Source organism: Phyllostomus discolor, chromosome 1 (genome assembly GCF_004126475.2).
Source record: "Phyllostomus discolor isolate MPI-MPIP mPhyDis1 chromosome 1, mPhyDis1.pri.v3, whole genome shotgun sequence".
NCBI classification, from domain to species: domain Eukaryota; kingdom Metazoa; phylum Chordata; class Mammalia; order Chiroptera; family Phyllostomidae; genus Phyllostomus; species Phyllostomus discolor.
Genome location: NC_040903.2, coordinates 19,445,476 through 19,459,231, shown reverse-complemented (window position 1 = coordinate 19,459,231; position 13,756 = coordinate 19,445,476). Strand labels below are relative to the sequence as shown.

Sequence of the window (13,756 nt, the reverse complement as noted above, 5' to 3'; positions counted from 1 at the left end):
CAATCCTATTTCATCTTCTTTACCTCTGAGTTTTTAATAGACTACTAAAATTAAATATAACATATAAAGAAATTAAATTCCAAGCTGAACACTGTTGTTTAGGATTTATAAAAACTTCAATTTTAATACTACATTTTATTATTTTAACATAGGGTTAAATCAAAGGTCACTATTTTAAAAAGGTTTTTATTATTTTATATTAAGCCATAATTTTACACACTTTGCCAATACTTTGGAGAACCAAGTTCACTAAAAAAGTGGTTGAGTTTTAAAAATTATAAAAATTAAGTATTATAGTATAGTTTTTTTAATATGTAGAAAATTAAGGCTACAATTTAAACTGTAATCTCTATAATTTTATAGAAACCTAATATAATACTTAAGAATAAATATGTAAATACATGTCATAGCAAGTGCTTATATTACATTAAATATTACTTTATTTCCTTTTCATGTATAAATTTTTTTGTACATTTGGTTATTACTTGTTAACTTTTTAAAAAATCACTTATTGCGCTCCAGTGAAATAGAAAAAGTGCTCGCATTACAAACATCCACATAACACTCAGTCACTGTGAACCAAACCAGTCGGTTGGGGGACTCCTTGCCCTGGAGGGGACCCACCAGTGAGGGAATGAGGGGATAGCTGGGATAGCTTTTCTCAGTGTGGCCTTTGGGTGCTGTTGGAAACATTTGGCTCAGTGTTGGACCTTGTAGCTCTCCAGAGAGGAGCCCCCCCTCATGACAGAGTCCCCCCAGTCTGCTCTCCCTACATGCTACCCTGTTAGGCAGGTGCCAGGGGCTGAAGGGCATCATGCAGAGGGCAGGGGGCAGTCGGGTTGGGTGAGACCCTGCGGATAGCAGCGGCCAGCCACCCTAGCAGGAAGGCGGGAGGCCCAGGGCCCTAGGAAGAATTGTAGTAGTTGTGTGAGTGGTGGTTGTAGGCAGGCTCGCCCAGCTCCCCGTATGCAGGTGTCTGGCCATACTCGTGGTCGTAGACCTGGCACAGCAGCCTGTACACCTTCATGCCCCGCTGTGAGGACCCCTTATTGCTGCCCGTCTGCAGACTGACATTAAGAGTGTCACAGTGCTTTAAGCCCAGGCCCAACTCGAAGATCTGTGGTATGGTCCCAGGAGCTGGAACCATGCCGGCCTAGCTGGCTCCCTTTCTGGTGCCTATCTGCAAGCTGATGGTGGCCTGGTCCAGGGGCTGGTCTGTGCCCAGCTTTGGGTTATAGAGTTGGAGCCAGGTGCCATAGGCCCTAATGCCCTGCTGGCAGGAAAACATCCGCAGCCCAATAATGTCCCACCACCCTTCTCAAAGCTTCTCTGACTCAAATTTCTGCTCCTGCTTCTCTACATACTTTACCCCCACATTCCCCTTGTTTCCTTTCTTCTTGGCCATGCAGGCCCGCGCCAGGAGAGTGGATTGCACCTGGGTGTGGTTGATGTTCTCAAACAGGTCATTTGCCTCAAAGATGCCTGTGGGCATCTACGTGGGGCTACACCCGGTACTTGGTGATGGCCTTGATGAAGTCACCTGTGTTCTCCAGCTGGTACCAATTTTGTGTTGACTCACTGATCTTCATGGAGACTGGCTGCAGCTTATTGATCAACTCGCAAAAAACGGTGCCATCTTTTAGGCCGACCATGAAGTCGTTGCATATGCGGCATCCTGTTGCCCCCTCAATCCACTCTCGAAGCTCCTGCGCTGCTGGAGGTCATAATTCTGGGTGAGCTTGTTCTCGACCTCAGCTGACAGACTGCAGGCGGGGCCTCAGTTGAACTGAGCAGAGGACATGATGGCTGGTGGTGGTCAGTGGTGATGGTAGCTTTGAGGACAGCGGCAGGAGTTGAAGCTCTGTCTATTTGTTAACTTTTAAAGCTGGAATTCATTAGGCGAATGTTTAGGTAGGAAGCGTGTGTTATAATATTCCTCAAATATGTACATATAAAAGTAGAAATAAACTTTTCAAGTTTATTACATGTATTCAACAATGAACCAATACAGTTTTAAATAAAAAATGAACAGCAAAAAGCCAATAAACTATATTTTATAACTATCTTCTTAATGTGCTATTTTGCTGATATTAAATACTACTCAAAATATGAATATAGAATTGGCTGCTGAGGCCTAGATTCACTTAACCTGATCATGCATATATTTCTGTGTGTAAAGTGCTGGTTCATTTAGTGCTCAGTTTTCTGTGTCTGTGCTGTTAAAATAAAATCCTCAATTACCCCAAGGTGACAAGACAATATTTGGCTTTTACCTGGCAGAAATCCCTTTGTGCAATATAAAATTAGTATCTTTTTCTCAATACTTCATGATAATTTAAGTAGTACTCAAGCTACTTGTTAGAAACAAAAAGAAAAAACACTTTAAAAATGATTCAGAAAACACACACAGAAATGCATCACAATGAAAAGAAAACCTGATTGTAATATTGATGGTCATCAGCCAGATGTGCAAAGATACATATATTAATGTGTGTGTGAGGCACATACACTTATTAAATTTTTTTAAATAAAAATAAACTGGACACTATTATGCTAAGTAAAATAAGCAGTCAGTGAAAGACAACTACCCTATGATCTCACTTACAAGAGCAATCTAATGAACAAAATAAACTAATCAGCACAATAGAATCAGAGGAATGGGATCATAAAATAGACTGACAGCAGTAAGAGGGGAGGAGGCAGGTGAGGATTGATTGGAAGAGAGTGAAGGGATTAGTCAGATAACATGTGAAGGACTCATGAACATGGACAATAGTGTGGGGATTGACTATGGGAGCGGGGGACGGGCTGGGTGGAGAGGAACAAAGGGGGAAGATTTGTGACTACTATAATAACGTAAATAATAACTCACTAATACAAATTAAAAATAAATATTTAAGAATTCATGACCTCCAAGACAATTTCTGTGGTCTTTCATGTGCCCATGAACCCTCAGCAACATGGATGTCATCTTGCTACTTCTAATATTTGTGAACCATGGTTAGCATCTTGGGTCTATGTATATTATTTTCAACAAGACAGAAAAGGAGGTATTGGATACTCATGACTGTTGAATAACACAGTGACAAAATGAAATATACTCTGAATTTATGTGTTGTAGAAATGTTTTTCATGGTGTTTGAAACTTGAGAAAATATATAAAATCTGAATCTAAAAACGAACATTGAGTAGATAATCAACACTGAAGAAATCACTGCAATAGAAGTGTTTAGATATATAGCACTGAGACAGGAAAAGGTGAAATCTCTGTGTATTTGTATAATAAGCATCTCTACTTCGTGTTGGATTCACTTTGATGTCTCTGTCACCCTTAGTTTGTTCACTACATACCTGGAATTTTCTGATGCAGTCCAAATTTCAAAATATATGTTCTCAAATATGTCTCAATTGTATTTCAATCAGAGTGATGCATCAAATATCTTTTATTACATAATGTTTTAGCAAAAAAAAATTGTCCTGTAAAAAGACATTTTGAATTTGTGTTCATTCAACTAAAACTATGACAAATGATCTGTCTAAATCCTTAGGAGAAATCTAATCCAATATTTAAAGCAAATATTTTGACTTAAATGCAGAAACTTCCCTGGGATTCAAGCAATTCACAAAGACCCTGAGTTGTGGACAGAAGACAGAATGCAAGAAGCAAACAGCTGAGACAAAGAATTTACATCTGCCAAGAATGTCATCAAATTAATGAATGATCCTCAAAATCTTTCAGCATACAAGTATTTTATCTTAAAGACTTACACTACTGAAAATATCCCTTAAATATCAAAAGTGAAACAATTAAAGTATCAATTAATTAAAAGTAAGTTATGTGTAGCTATAATGGCAGGTTTTATGTAATAATTCATAAATATTCTAATAAATATATATCTATAAATATGTAAATCTATAAAAATGTCCCCATAAACATGTGTGTATATATACACATATTAGTAGTTAATTTTGTTATTATGAAGACAAATTATATCAAATGAATGAAATGTATTTTATATTATCAATATATATAACCACAAGCACATACATAAAAAATAACTAACATTTTATCTATAGACAGATAGATAAAAACATACACATAAACAAATATATTGAATTGAATTTTAGATTATCATTTAAAAAACATTTCTCATTATTTACCTTACTTCCAGTCCGTAAGGAAAGATGAAGATGTGATTTCTAACAGCTGGCAATCAGAATGAGATCCAAAATGTTTGTCACCTATCAAGATTTTGGCCCTGGCCCTGGCTGGGTGGTTCATTTGGTTGATGCGTGTCTTATACACCAAAAGATTGTAGGTTTGATCCCGGGCAGGGCACATACCTAGGTGGCAGGTTTATCCTCAGTGGGGGTGGGGTGTAGGGAAGGCAACCATTGATGTTTTTTTCTCACACCTCTCTCTCTCTCTCTCTCTCCCTTCCTCTCTTTCTAAAACCGATAAGCATATTCTCAGATGAGGATTTAAAAACAAACAAAGAAAAAAAGATTTGGACACTGAGACACCAGAGATACCTGCCTACATAACACTGCAGGCTGAATAGCAGGCACCAGCTAATATCAACCCTGCCTAACATTGACCATATAGCAAGCAGCATTCCAGAGCACAAATAAGTGTTATAAAATTACTGTAAGGAAATTGAAAGGCTATGCTAAATAGGTCTCAAGTTGAAAAAGAATAACAAAATTTATTACCTTCGTATGTGTCATTGCCATTGCTGACCAAGAATTGATTATGCTATAACAAAGAATGAAACCTATGTCATAGGCAACACAGAGTGGTTGTGAAGTACAGGACTTTGTATTACTGTGTAAACTTAAAGCAAGTTACTTCTCCTTTCTGTTTCCTCATAGGTCAGATGGGGAAAACTAGTTGTTACCTAGTTTTCCCCATCTGACCTGAAGAGTTGTTGGAAAGAATTAATTAATAAGTATATCTGAAAAATAGCCTGGCACTTAATACATATTAGATATTATTTTTTTCTGGTGACAAAAAATCGTAATTTTATGAAATATGTTTGGTAACTTTTCATCAATTATAGGCCTTGCATGATAAATAAAATCAACTTTTATTTTATTTATTTACTTGTTTATTCTCACCTGAGGGTGTGTTTTATTGATTTTAGAGAAAGGAAGGTGGAGAGATACAGAGAGGAAGGAAGAAAGGCAGGGAGGCAGGCAGGCAATGAGTTGAGAGAGAAACTTCCATCATTTGCCTCCCAAATGCACACAACCAGGGTCCAATCCCACAATGTAGGTATATGCCCTGATGGGACAATGCTCCAACCAGCTGACAATAATGCCTAGCAAGGGCTAAAATCAACTTTTAAATAAAGTATTTTTTAATCCTTTTATTATGCAACACAGACTTGATTCTAATGTAGCTTAAAGAAAACTTACTTTGTACTATAACTATTATTTTTAATAATTCTAATGATGCACATGCTAAATTAAGCTCTTACATTATAAAAATGGCAATAACTCAAAACTTTGATAATTCATACTGACAATAACTTTATAACTCATCTAAAATGTAATACCGGGGAATGAGCATTTAAGATTAATGAATATACAAGATTCTCTTTTTGATGTCAAATATAGTATAAAATGTTTCTAAAGACAAAGAATTTGGGGCTGTTTTCCTTTGGCTATTTATTTAAAAATTTTAATTATATTGACATACAATAAAATATTAGTTCTGGGTGTATGACATCGTGATTAGATATTTCATACACACATACACATATGCACACACACATATGCACACAATTATTATATATAGTTCATATACAATAAATATATACATATGTACTATGTATATATGTGGGGTGCATATAATATATACACCATACACAACACATATATGCTATATATATATATATAAGTGTACATATACACATGCATATATGTGTTATATATGGCATATATATTAATATATCACATATACATTTAGATGCACTCCATGCATAATAGATATATAATACACATATATTATACCCATACTTATTATATGTAGGAATATTACATATCAATACAGGAATATACATATATACACATATAAATATTGTATATATTATGTATATTTTGTATATGTATATGTGCATATGTATAAGATATATGTGTCTATAAGATATACATCTATATTTTAAAAGAGATATAATATAAGAAATATGTATATCTTATAAAGTGATCATCCTCTAAATCTAGTATGTACCTGACCCATGCACAGTTATTACAATATTTGACTATATTCCCTATGCTGTACTTTACAGCCCAAAGATTATTTTATTATAAGTGACAACTTTTACTTCTTAATCCTTTCACCTTGTATAAAATTCCTTGACTGGCTATGGATAATTTCTGTATAATAAAAGTTTTATGTTATGAAAGTACAATATTTCAGAAATGAAATCTATATATATGTCAGACTTTCAATGACCTTGAGTTTACTTTTTATGAAGAAAGTAATCACCTGCATCTTTTCAAGAGGAGTTAATACAATGAGGCAGAAGCAATACTATCCAGGAGGAATTAAATTCCAGATTATATTAATCACTGTCTACCTCCTCTCAACTTTGTGACACAGAAATCAAGGACAGAAATTAAGGCCAAGGATTAAAACAGAAATATTGTGCCAAATGTGACAACATACATTTCCTGGAAACTGTTACTATATAAGGAATATAATTCATTTTAAATCAAACTATAATTTAACTATATTTTAACTATAGTACCTTCAGCTCATTTAAAAGAATTAATCTAAGGAGAAATTTTAGGGTACATGACCATTATTTTTAAATGCATTTAATAACTAGCTAGATTTTTAAAGAATATTTTTCTAACACAAGTATATTCTGAACAAATTAATGAATTTAAACATAATTTCTACTTTGATTTGATTCTGGTATTATAGCAAGCATGAGGTGGTTGCCGTTGCATAATGTAGTCCCATTGAAAAATTGCAAGCATCCCTTGTTATGTTTAGCTTGGAATGATCATTTTTGTGACTAAGAGGCATTTATTGCTTCAACACTTTTTATAAAATGGAAATTATTAACATGTAATCAAGTCTCTGATTTTATTAAAAATAACATTTTTTTGTGTTTTATTTTTTAAACATTCTTCCCCAAACTATTAATGTTTTTTAAGTGAAGGTATTTGACAATCAATTGATGTGAATTTAGAAACAAATATTTATCTCATATCAGGCACATCTCACACTTGTACTGCATGGAAGACCTCGCTCAACTGAGATTTCAAGTGCTAATACTAAATATTTTATTTAAGGGTTAAAATTATCATTGATTTCCACAACAAATTAATGTAACATAATATAGAAATAATAGTGGTTTTGTTTTTTATGTCATGTTCAATGTACATTCTATGCATTACTTTTTCTTGTAAAAAATCAGGAAATTTTATCAATCAAATTTCTATCTCCTCAATACAAAAGGCAGAATAATTTATGAATAATTAGAAACATATTTCAAATATAGTACTATTTCTACAATATTAACACTAACTTCATTTCAGGTTTTCTGTGCCTTCCATTCTTTCATTCTCTGTCAGTTGTAGTTTGTTACCAGGAGACTGGCATTCTTATCCACTCATGATCTTCCAAATGAAATGACCACTTTGTGCAAGCTTTAGTGATATAGGTTTAGGGACTTTATTGTTAATGTACTCTGTAAATAAAAATGTAACATTTATTATTGTAAGAAAATTATAACAATGGAGATATATTTCTTATAAAAAAGTTTAAGTCATCGACTCCACTTTAGGCTTTTTTTTTTCTTCCTAAAAGGAATCAAGGAATATAGAACTTTAATGGCAAAAGCACAGGTTGCTAGGCTTCAGTTAGCGCCTGCAGAAATAGTCACTGATTTTCTGTTCCAAGGAGGAAACTTACAGAATAGAGAATTTCTGTAATAGGCTGAGCATTTCTTTGAAACCCATTGTTAAATAGCTGTAATTTTTTCCCCTTGGATTAGAAATTCAGGAATTGTCACACATGAACCCCGTGACACAGAGACACACACAAAAGTAATATTCTATAATGGTGTTTTTTAAAAATAATAATTAACTAGATTATTTTCTTTTGTGCAACTTGGAATTTGGAAATTCTAAAATCTAATGTCATTTCCTTATGCATAACTTACAAGCTTGATACCCAGGTGAGAGTATCATTTATATTTGGCAAAGCAATTAAGATTCACTGTAATTTATATAGAAATGTCAATTTATTTGTTTGATATTCAAATGTGATGCTATGCTTAGCTTGAAATACTATATTTATTTTCCCATCAGCCATTTGTGGATGTGACTTCATATTCTTGTACATAGATTTAATTATTCATTATTTAGTTTTAAATGAATAATTCATGCAATGTGAAATTCTACTCACAAAAAGCCTAACCATGCCTGCATATAAATATATACTTATGTTATTATGTGTATTATATAGCTTTATATATTTATAAAATATAAAAATAAAAATGACTAAAATCATCCATTATCTTTGACATATCAACTATAACTAAAAATAGCATCTGCAATAAAATGATCCTCAATATATATAAACCCTGAATGCAATAACCTCTTTTTGCCCTTTCTGCTGCCTTTACAAGTCTGGAACATCTGGGGATTCAACTGAAGAGCTAAGAAAGCTTTGAAAAACTCTGTTCTTATTAACACCTGATTTTTGACCTTGAGGTTCTCATATGTTCATTTTATATGAATTGTGTAACACATCCAGAGTATATTTCTAATATAATACTATCTTTGACATATCCTAATAGAAATAATATTAAAAACTAGTCTTTTTAAATTAAATAACATCTTCCCAAGGTTGCTACTAACACTGAAATAATGGAAGACATTAAAATAAAAGGTTAAACAATGAAATTTTAAAATCAATTTCCTGCAATACAATAGTGTCATGTGTTTGTACATTATACTAAGATAAGATATTTATGTAAAGATGAATATGTTCAAGAAAGAAATTCTAAAAAGAAAAATAGGAATTTGGTATGTTTTCAAAAGCATTTATCACTACCTAGTGTTTAATTATTATTTTTGATCATATTATCTTCCAAAACAAAGAGCAAAATAAAACATACGGTGATGTGAAAAAATAAGTGCCAATTATGCTTTTACAGATATGCTAAATCAAGTTTTATAATTTTTAACTGTAGGAGAAAGCTCAAAAATAGTTCATTAATGATTTCACCTCATTTTCTCATTTCATATTTGTTTCCTTGCAAAATATTGTAAAATTTCTATGGAAATAAGATCTTCATTTAAGCAACTTAGGTATTCGATGACTGATTCTTGAATGAATGAATATTACATAACTATTAAATATGACCTAGTCACACAAACATATCCAACCAAAGGTTCTTTGTCTTCTACATCAGGCTGCTGTGAATAGTATGCATTAAGAATACATCAAGCAGAACACAGGAGGGGGTTGAACTTGGCCTTCACCCCCTGAATTCCTCAGAGCCTGCGTACACAGTGGACAGCTACAAACCACATAAGGGCACCATCACCCTGCCCCTGCACAGCTGATACTGCACAGAAGGTTGGTAAATCTTTCCCATTGACCTGCCAATGATAAGCAAGGCTCAACTATAGGAGGAGGGTGCACTCATCCCACACAGAGGGTGTACCTCAAGTACCCAGGTTGGGTGATAGGGGAGGCTGTACCATTGGAATTTGTAGGACACTTACTACATTACGCCACACTACCAAGACAGGGAGACATAGAGCTCTACCTAATACCTAGAAACAAACACAGATAGGCTGCCAAAATCAGGAGACAAAGACACATGGTCCAAATGAAAGAACAGAACAAAACTCCAGAAAAAAAGTTAAATAGAATGGAGATAAGTAACCTATTGCATGCAGAGTTCAAAACCCTAGTTATTGCCCTGGCTGGCGTAGCTCAGTGGATTGAGCGCGGGCTGCAAACCAGGCATCGCAGGTTCGATTCCCAGTCAGGACACATGCCTAGGTTGCAGGCCACAACCCCCAGCAACCGCACACTGATGTTTCTGTCTGTTTCTTTCTCTTTCTCCCTCCCTTCCCTCTCTAAAAATAAATAAATAAAATCTTTAAAGAAAAAAAAAAACCTAGTTATAAGGATGCTCAAGGAACTTCGTGAGGACCTCAACAGCATAAAAAGATCCAATCAGAAATGAAGGGTACACTAATTGAAATAAAAAACAATTTACAGAGAAACAATAATAGAGTGGTTGAAACTGGGAATCAAATCAATTATTTGGAATATAGAGAAGCAAAACAACCAACCAGACTAAGAAGAAGAAAAATAATCCAAAAAAAGATAAGCATAGTATAAGCAGCTTCTGTGACTTCAAACATTCAATAGTCACATCATAAGGGTGCCTGAAGGAGAAAAGAAAGAGCAAGAAATTGGAAATTATTGGAAAAAATAATGAAAGAAAACATCCCTAATTTGGTGAAGGAAATACACATGAAAGTCTAGGAAGGACAAAGAGTCCCAAACAAAATGGATTCAAAGAGACCCACTTCAAGATGCATCATCATTAAAATGCCAAAGATAAAGAGATAATCTTAAAAGCAGCAAGAGAACAGCAGTTAGTTACCCACAGGGAGTTCCTATAAAGCTCTCAGATGATTTCTCAAAAGAAACTTTGCAGACTAGAAGGGATTGGCAAGATATATTCAAAGTCATAAAAAGCAGGCACCTACAGCCAAGATTGCTCTACTGAACAAAGATATTGTTTAGAATCAAAGGGCAGATAAGGAAAAAAATAAAAAAGTTAATCATCGTCAAACCATTGGTATGTGAAATATTAAAGGGACTTATTTAAGAAAAAAAGATCAAAACTATGAACAATAAAGTGACAATAAAGTCATATCTATCAACCATTGAATCTAAAAAACAAACTAAGCAAACAAGAACAGAGAGGAACATTAGGACAACTGTAATAGAATAATCAACAAAATATAATAAATAAATTAATTCACTAACCTTTAAATACAAAAAAATTCATTAATCACCCAGGAGTGTATGGCTATGTGTTGCACGCTGTCCCCAAAAGCACAATATATTCCTTTTCAGTTTCTCTGCTTTCAGATGTTTTAGTGAAAAAAATGCTTAAATAAAAACAAATGTTTCAAATATTTTTGAGTACATGAACAACCATATAAAGTTTAAGAGTATAGATTCCATTTTGAGGACAATATTTTCAACTAGGTATAATTCCTGATAACTTCAAGTTTAGCTATTATAAAATCACTTCCATTTCCAAATATCTATTTGGGTGTGTTTTCTACTTCTTCAGTTTTTCTTCTTAATGGAGAGCAAATATACCTAAATTAATTTTGAATGTATTTATAAATACTTCAAACTCTCTTGACATAGAAACTCATATGACCCTAACATTCAACCCAATATATTTCCAGCAGATTTACAAGGAGATTTAACTTTGTCCTGAAATATTTCTCCTAAATATAAACCATTGCATTGCAAATGAACTAACATTAATAATAAAAAGAAGCAACTTTTAAGTGTCAGACTGGTGGAGCCACTATGGAAAACAGTATGGAGTTTCCTTAGAAAACTAAAATTGGAACTGCCTTTTGATCCTGCAATTCCACTACTGAGATTATATCCTAAAAACTGTGAAACGCCAATCCAAAACAACCTATGTACCCCCCAATGTTCATAGCAGCACAATTTACAATAGCCAAGTGCTGGAAGCAACCTAAGTGCCCATCAGTAGATGAGTGTATCAAAAAACTATGGTACATTTACATGATCTTTCCCTGTGTGCTTTCCCTGTGTGCTTTCCTTAATTTGCTGCTTTAGAACTCTTGTATAAGGCAAGATATTTATCATTGCTCACGAGGCCACATTTATCCCTGTCATGAGTGATTTGTCTTTCCAAATAAATGATCAGGAGCTGTACTCAAAGTTCTGCCCAACAAGATTTCCCATCACCATTGTCATTCAGGATTACCCTTCAGTGGGACTACAGTGGAAAAGATGCATTTCAGCTTATACCTGTGTGCTTGTCCAACTCACCCATGAAATAACTTGGCCTTTTTCTGTCTCTGTCAGTTGATTATAAGAAGTCCCTTATAAGGCCATGGTGAGCTGGAAGAAAGGCAAGAAAGTCTGAACCAATCATTCATGTTCATGCATCTTATGTTTGCCCTGTGAATCTCCCCAAGCACAATATTTTTATTTATTTTTTTATTTTCTAAACTTTATTTTTGTTGCTGACACCACTACAGATGTCCCCATTTTACCCTCATGTTGCCCAGCTCCACCCAGCCCATGGCCCACCATCCCTGTGGCCTTCACCATGCTGTTGTCTGTATTTGGGAGTTATGCATATATGTTTTTTTGGCTAGTCCCTTCACCTTGTTTCATCCAGTCCCTCCCCCATTCCTACCATGCTCCCCTCTGCCAGGTATTAGTCTCACATATCCATGCCTCTGATTCTATTTTGTCCTTCGGTTTATTTTGTTCATTATTTTTCACATGTAAATGAAATCATATGGTACTTGTCTTTCTCTGATCTGCTTATTTCACTTAGCATAAGGTTCTTCAGATGCATTCATGCCATTGCTCAGTCTTATGTCTGCCATGTCCATTTCACAAGGGGTTGCTGCTGGTGTCAGCAAATGCATGACTTAATGTTTCTGACACACCTAGACTCAAGATGGGCAATTTTAGCTGTATCAGATGTAAGTAGTGTGTCTGGTCTTCAACTCAGTGTATCATCTTAGTCCAAGTAAATATTCCTATAAATACTACCAGGGAGACTCTCCAGTGTTTTCCTTTGCATTTCCAGTTAATCATTCTAAGAATGCATATTTTTAACTCTTTTATCAATGGTAACTAGCAGCAAGCACTTAATTCCACAGTTCTTGTAATTAGTATTTCCTCCATGTTACTCAATAGTCAGGAATGCCACACCAGCTATTCTATCTCTTCCAAAGTCCACCACAGAAAGGCTTGGCAGTCACACCACCACAGCATTCCAGGAAACAGCAACATTTCACCAACCATAAGAAATGGGAAACTGTAAGAACAACATTAACTTCAACAAACCGGTATATTTAAATCCTACTCTGAGTGGCGTACTGACTCTGTCTTTAATAAAGTAATAACATGAATTTCTCTTTTGTGTTTGTTTTTGCTTGTGTATTTGATTTTAAGTTCTCAGAGTAGTGTGCAAACATATACACACATTACTTCGGGCTGAAAATGCCATTTGGACATCTGTGTTTGATGCTCAGATATCTTTTTTAAAAGTTATCAAAAATAAATTTGATCATAAATCCTTTTTCACATTATCCTTGTAAACAAATATAAATTTAATATACTACATGGATAAAAAAATGAAAGAAAATTGGAGCTCTTGGACAAAATTTTCACCATATTTAATTGGACTGTGAGAGTAAAATATTTCCAGAATTAATGAAATAAACACTTCATTTGATTTGTGCACTTAAATCTTTGTTTATACATAATAGTACCTTGTCCATGGGTAGTCGATATACAGATTTAGTATTTTGAATTTCTTGTGTTTTTTCACCAATCTGACATACTATAACAGTTCATTTCTCATTAAAATAAACCGATGAAAAATAAAACATTTATTATTAAAATAAGGAATTTAAGCCTGAGAGATGTATTCCTGCTGTTCCTTCACCATCAATGCAACGTCACGCCAGTGAT

The 13,756-nt window shown here is 34.2% G+C and overlaps 1 pseudogene; it reads right to left on the bottom strand.

Annotated features, from left to right (window-relative positions):
• Positions 1 to 759: 759 nt before the first annotated feature.
• On the bottom strand, positions 760 to 1,801 carry LOC114493347 (annotated as a pseudogene).
• Positions 1,802 to 13,756: the final 11,955 nt, after the last annotated feature.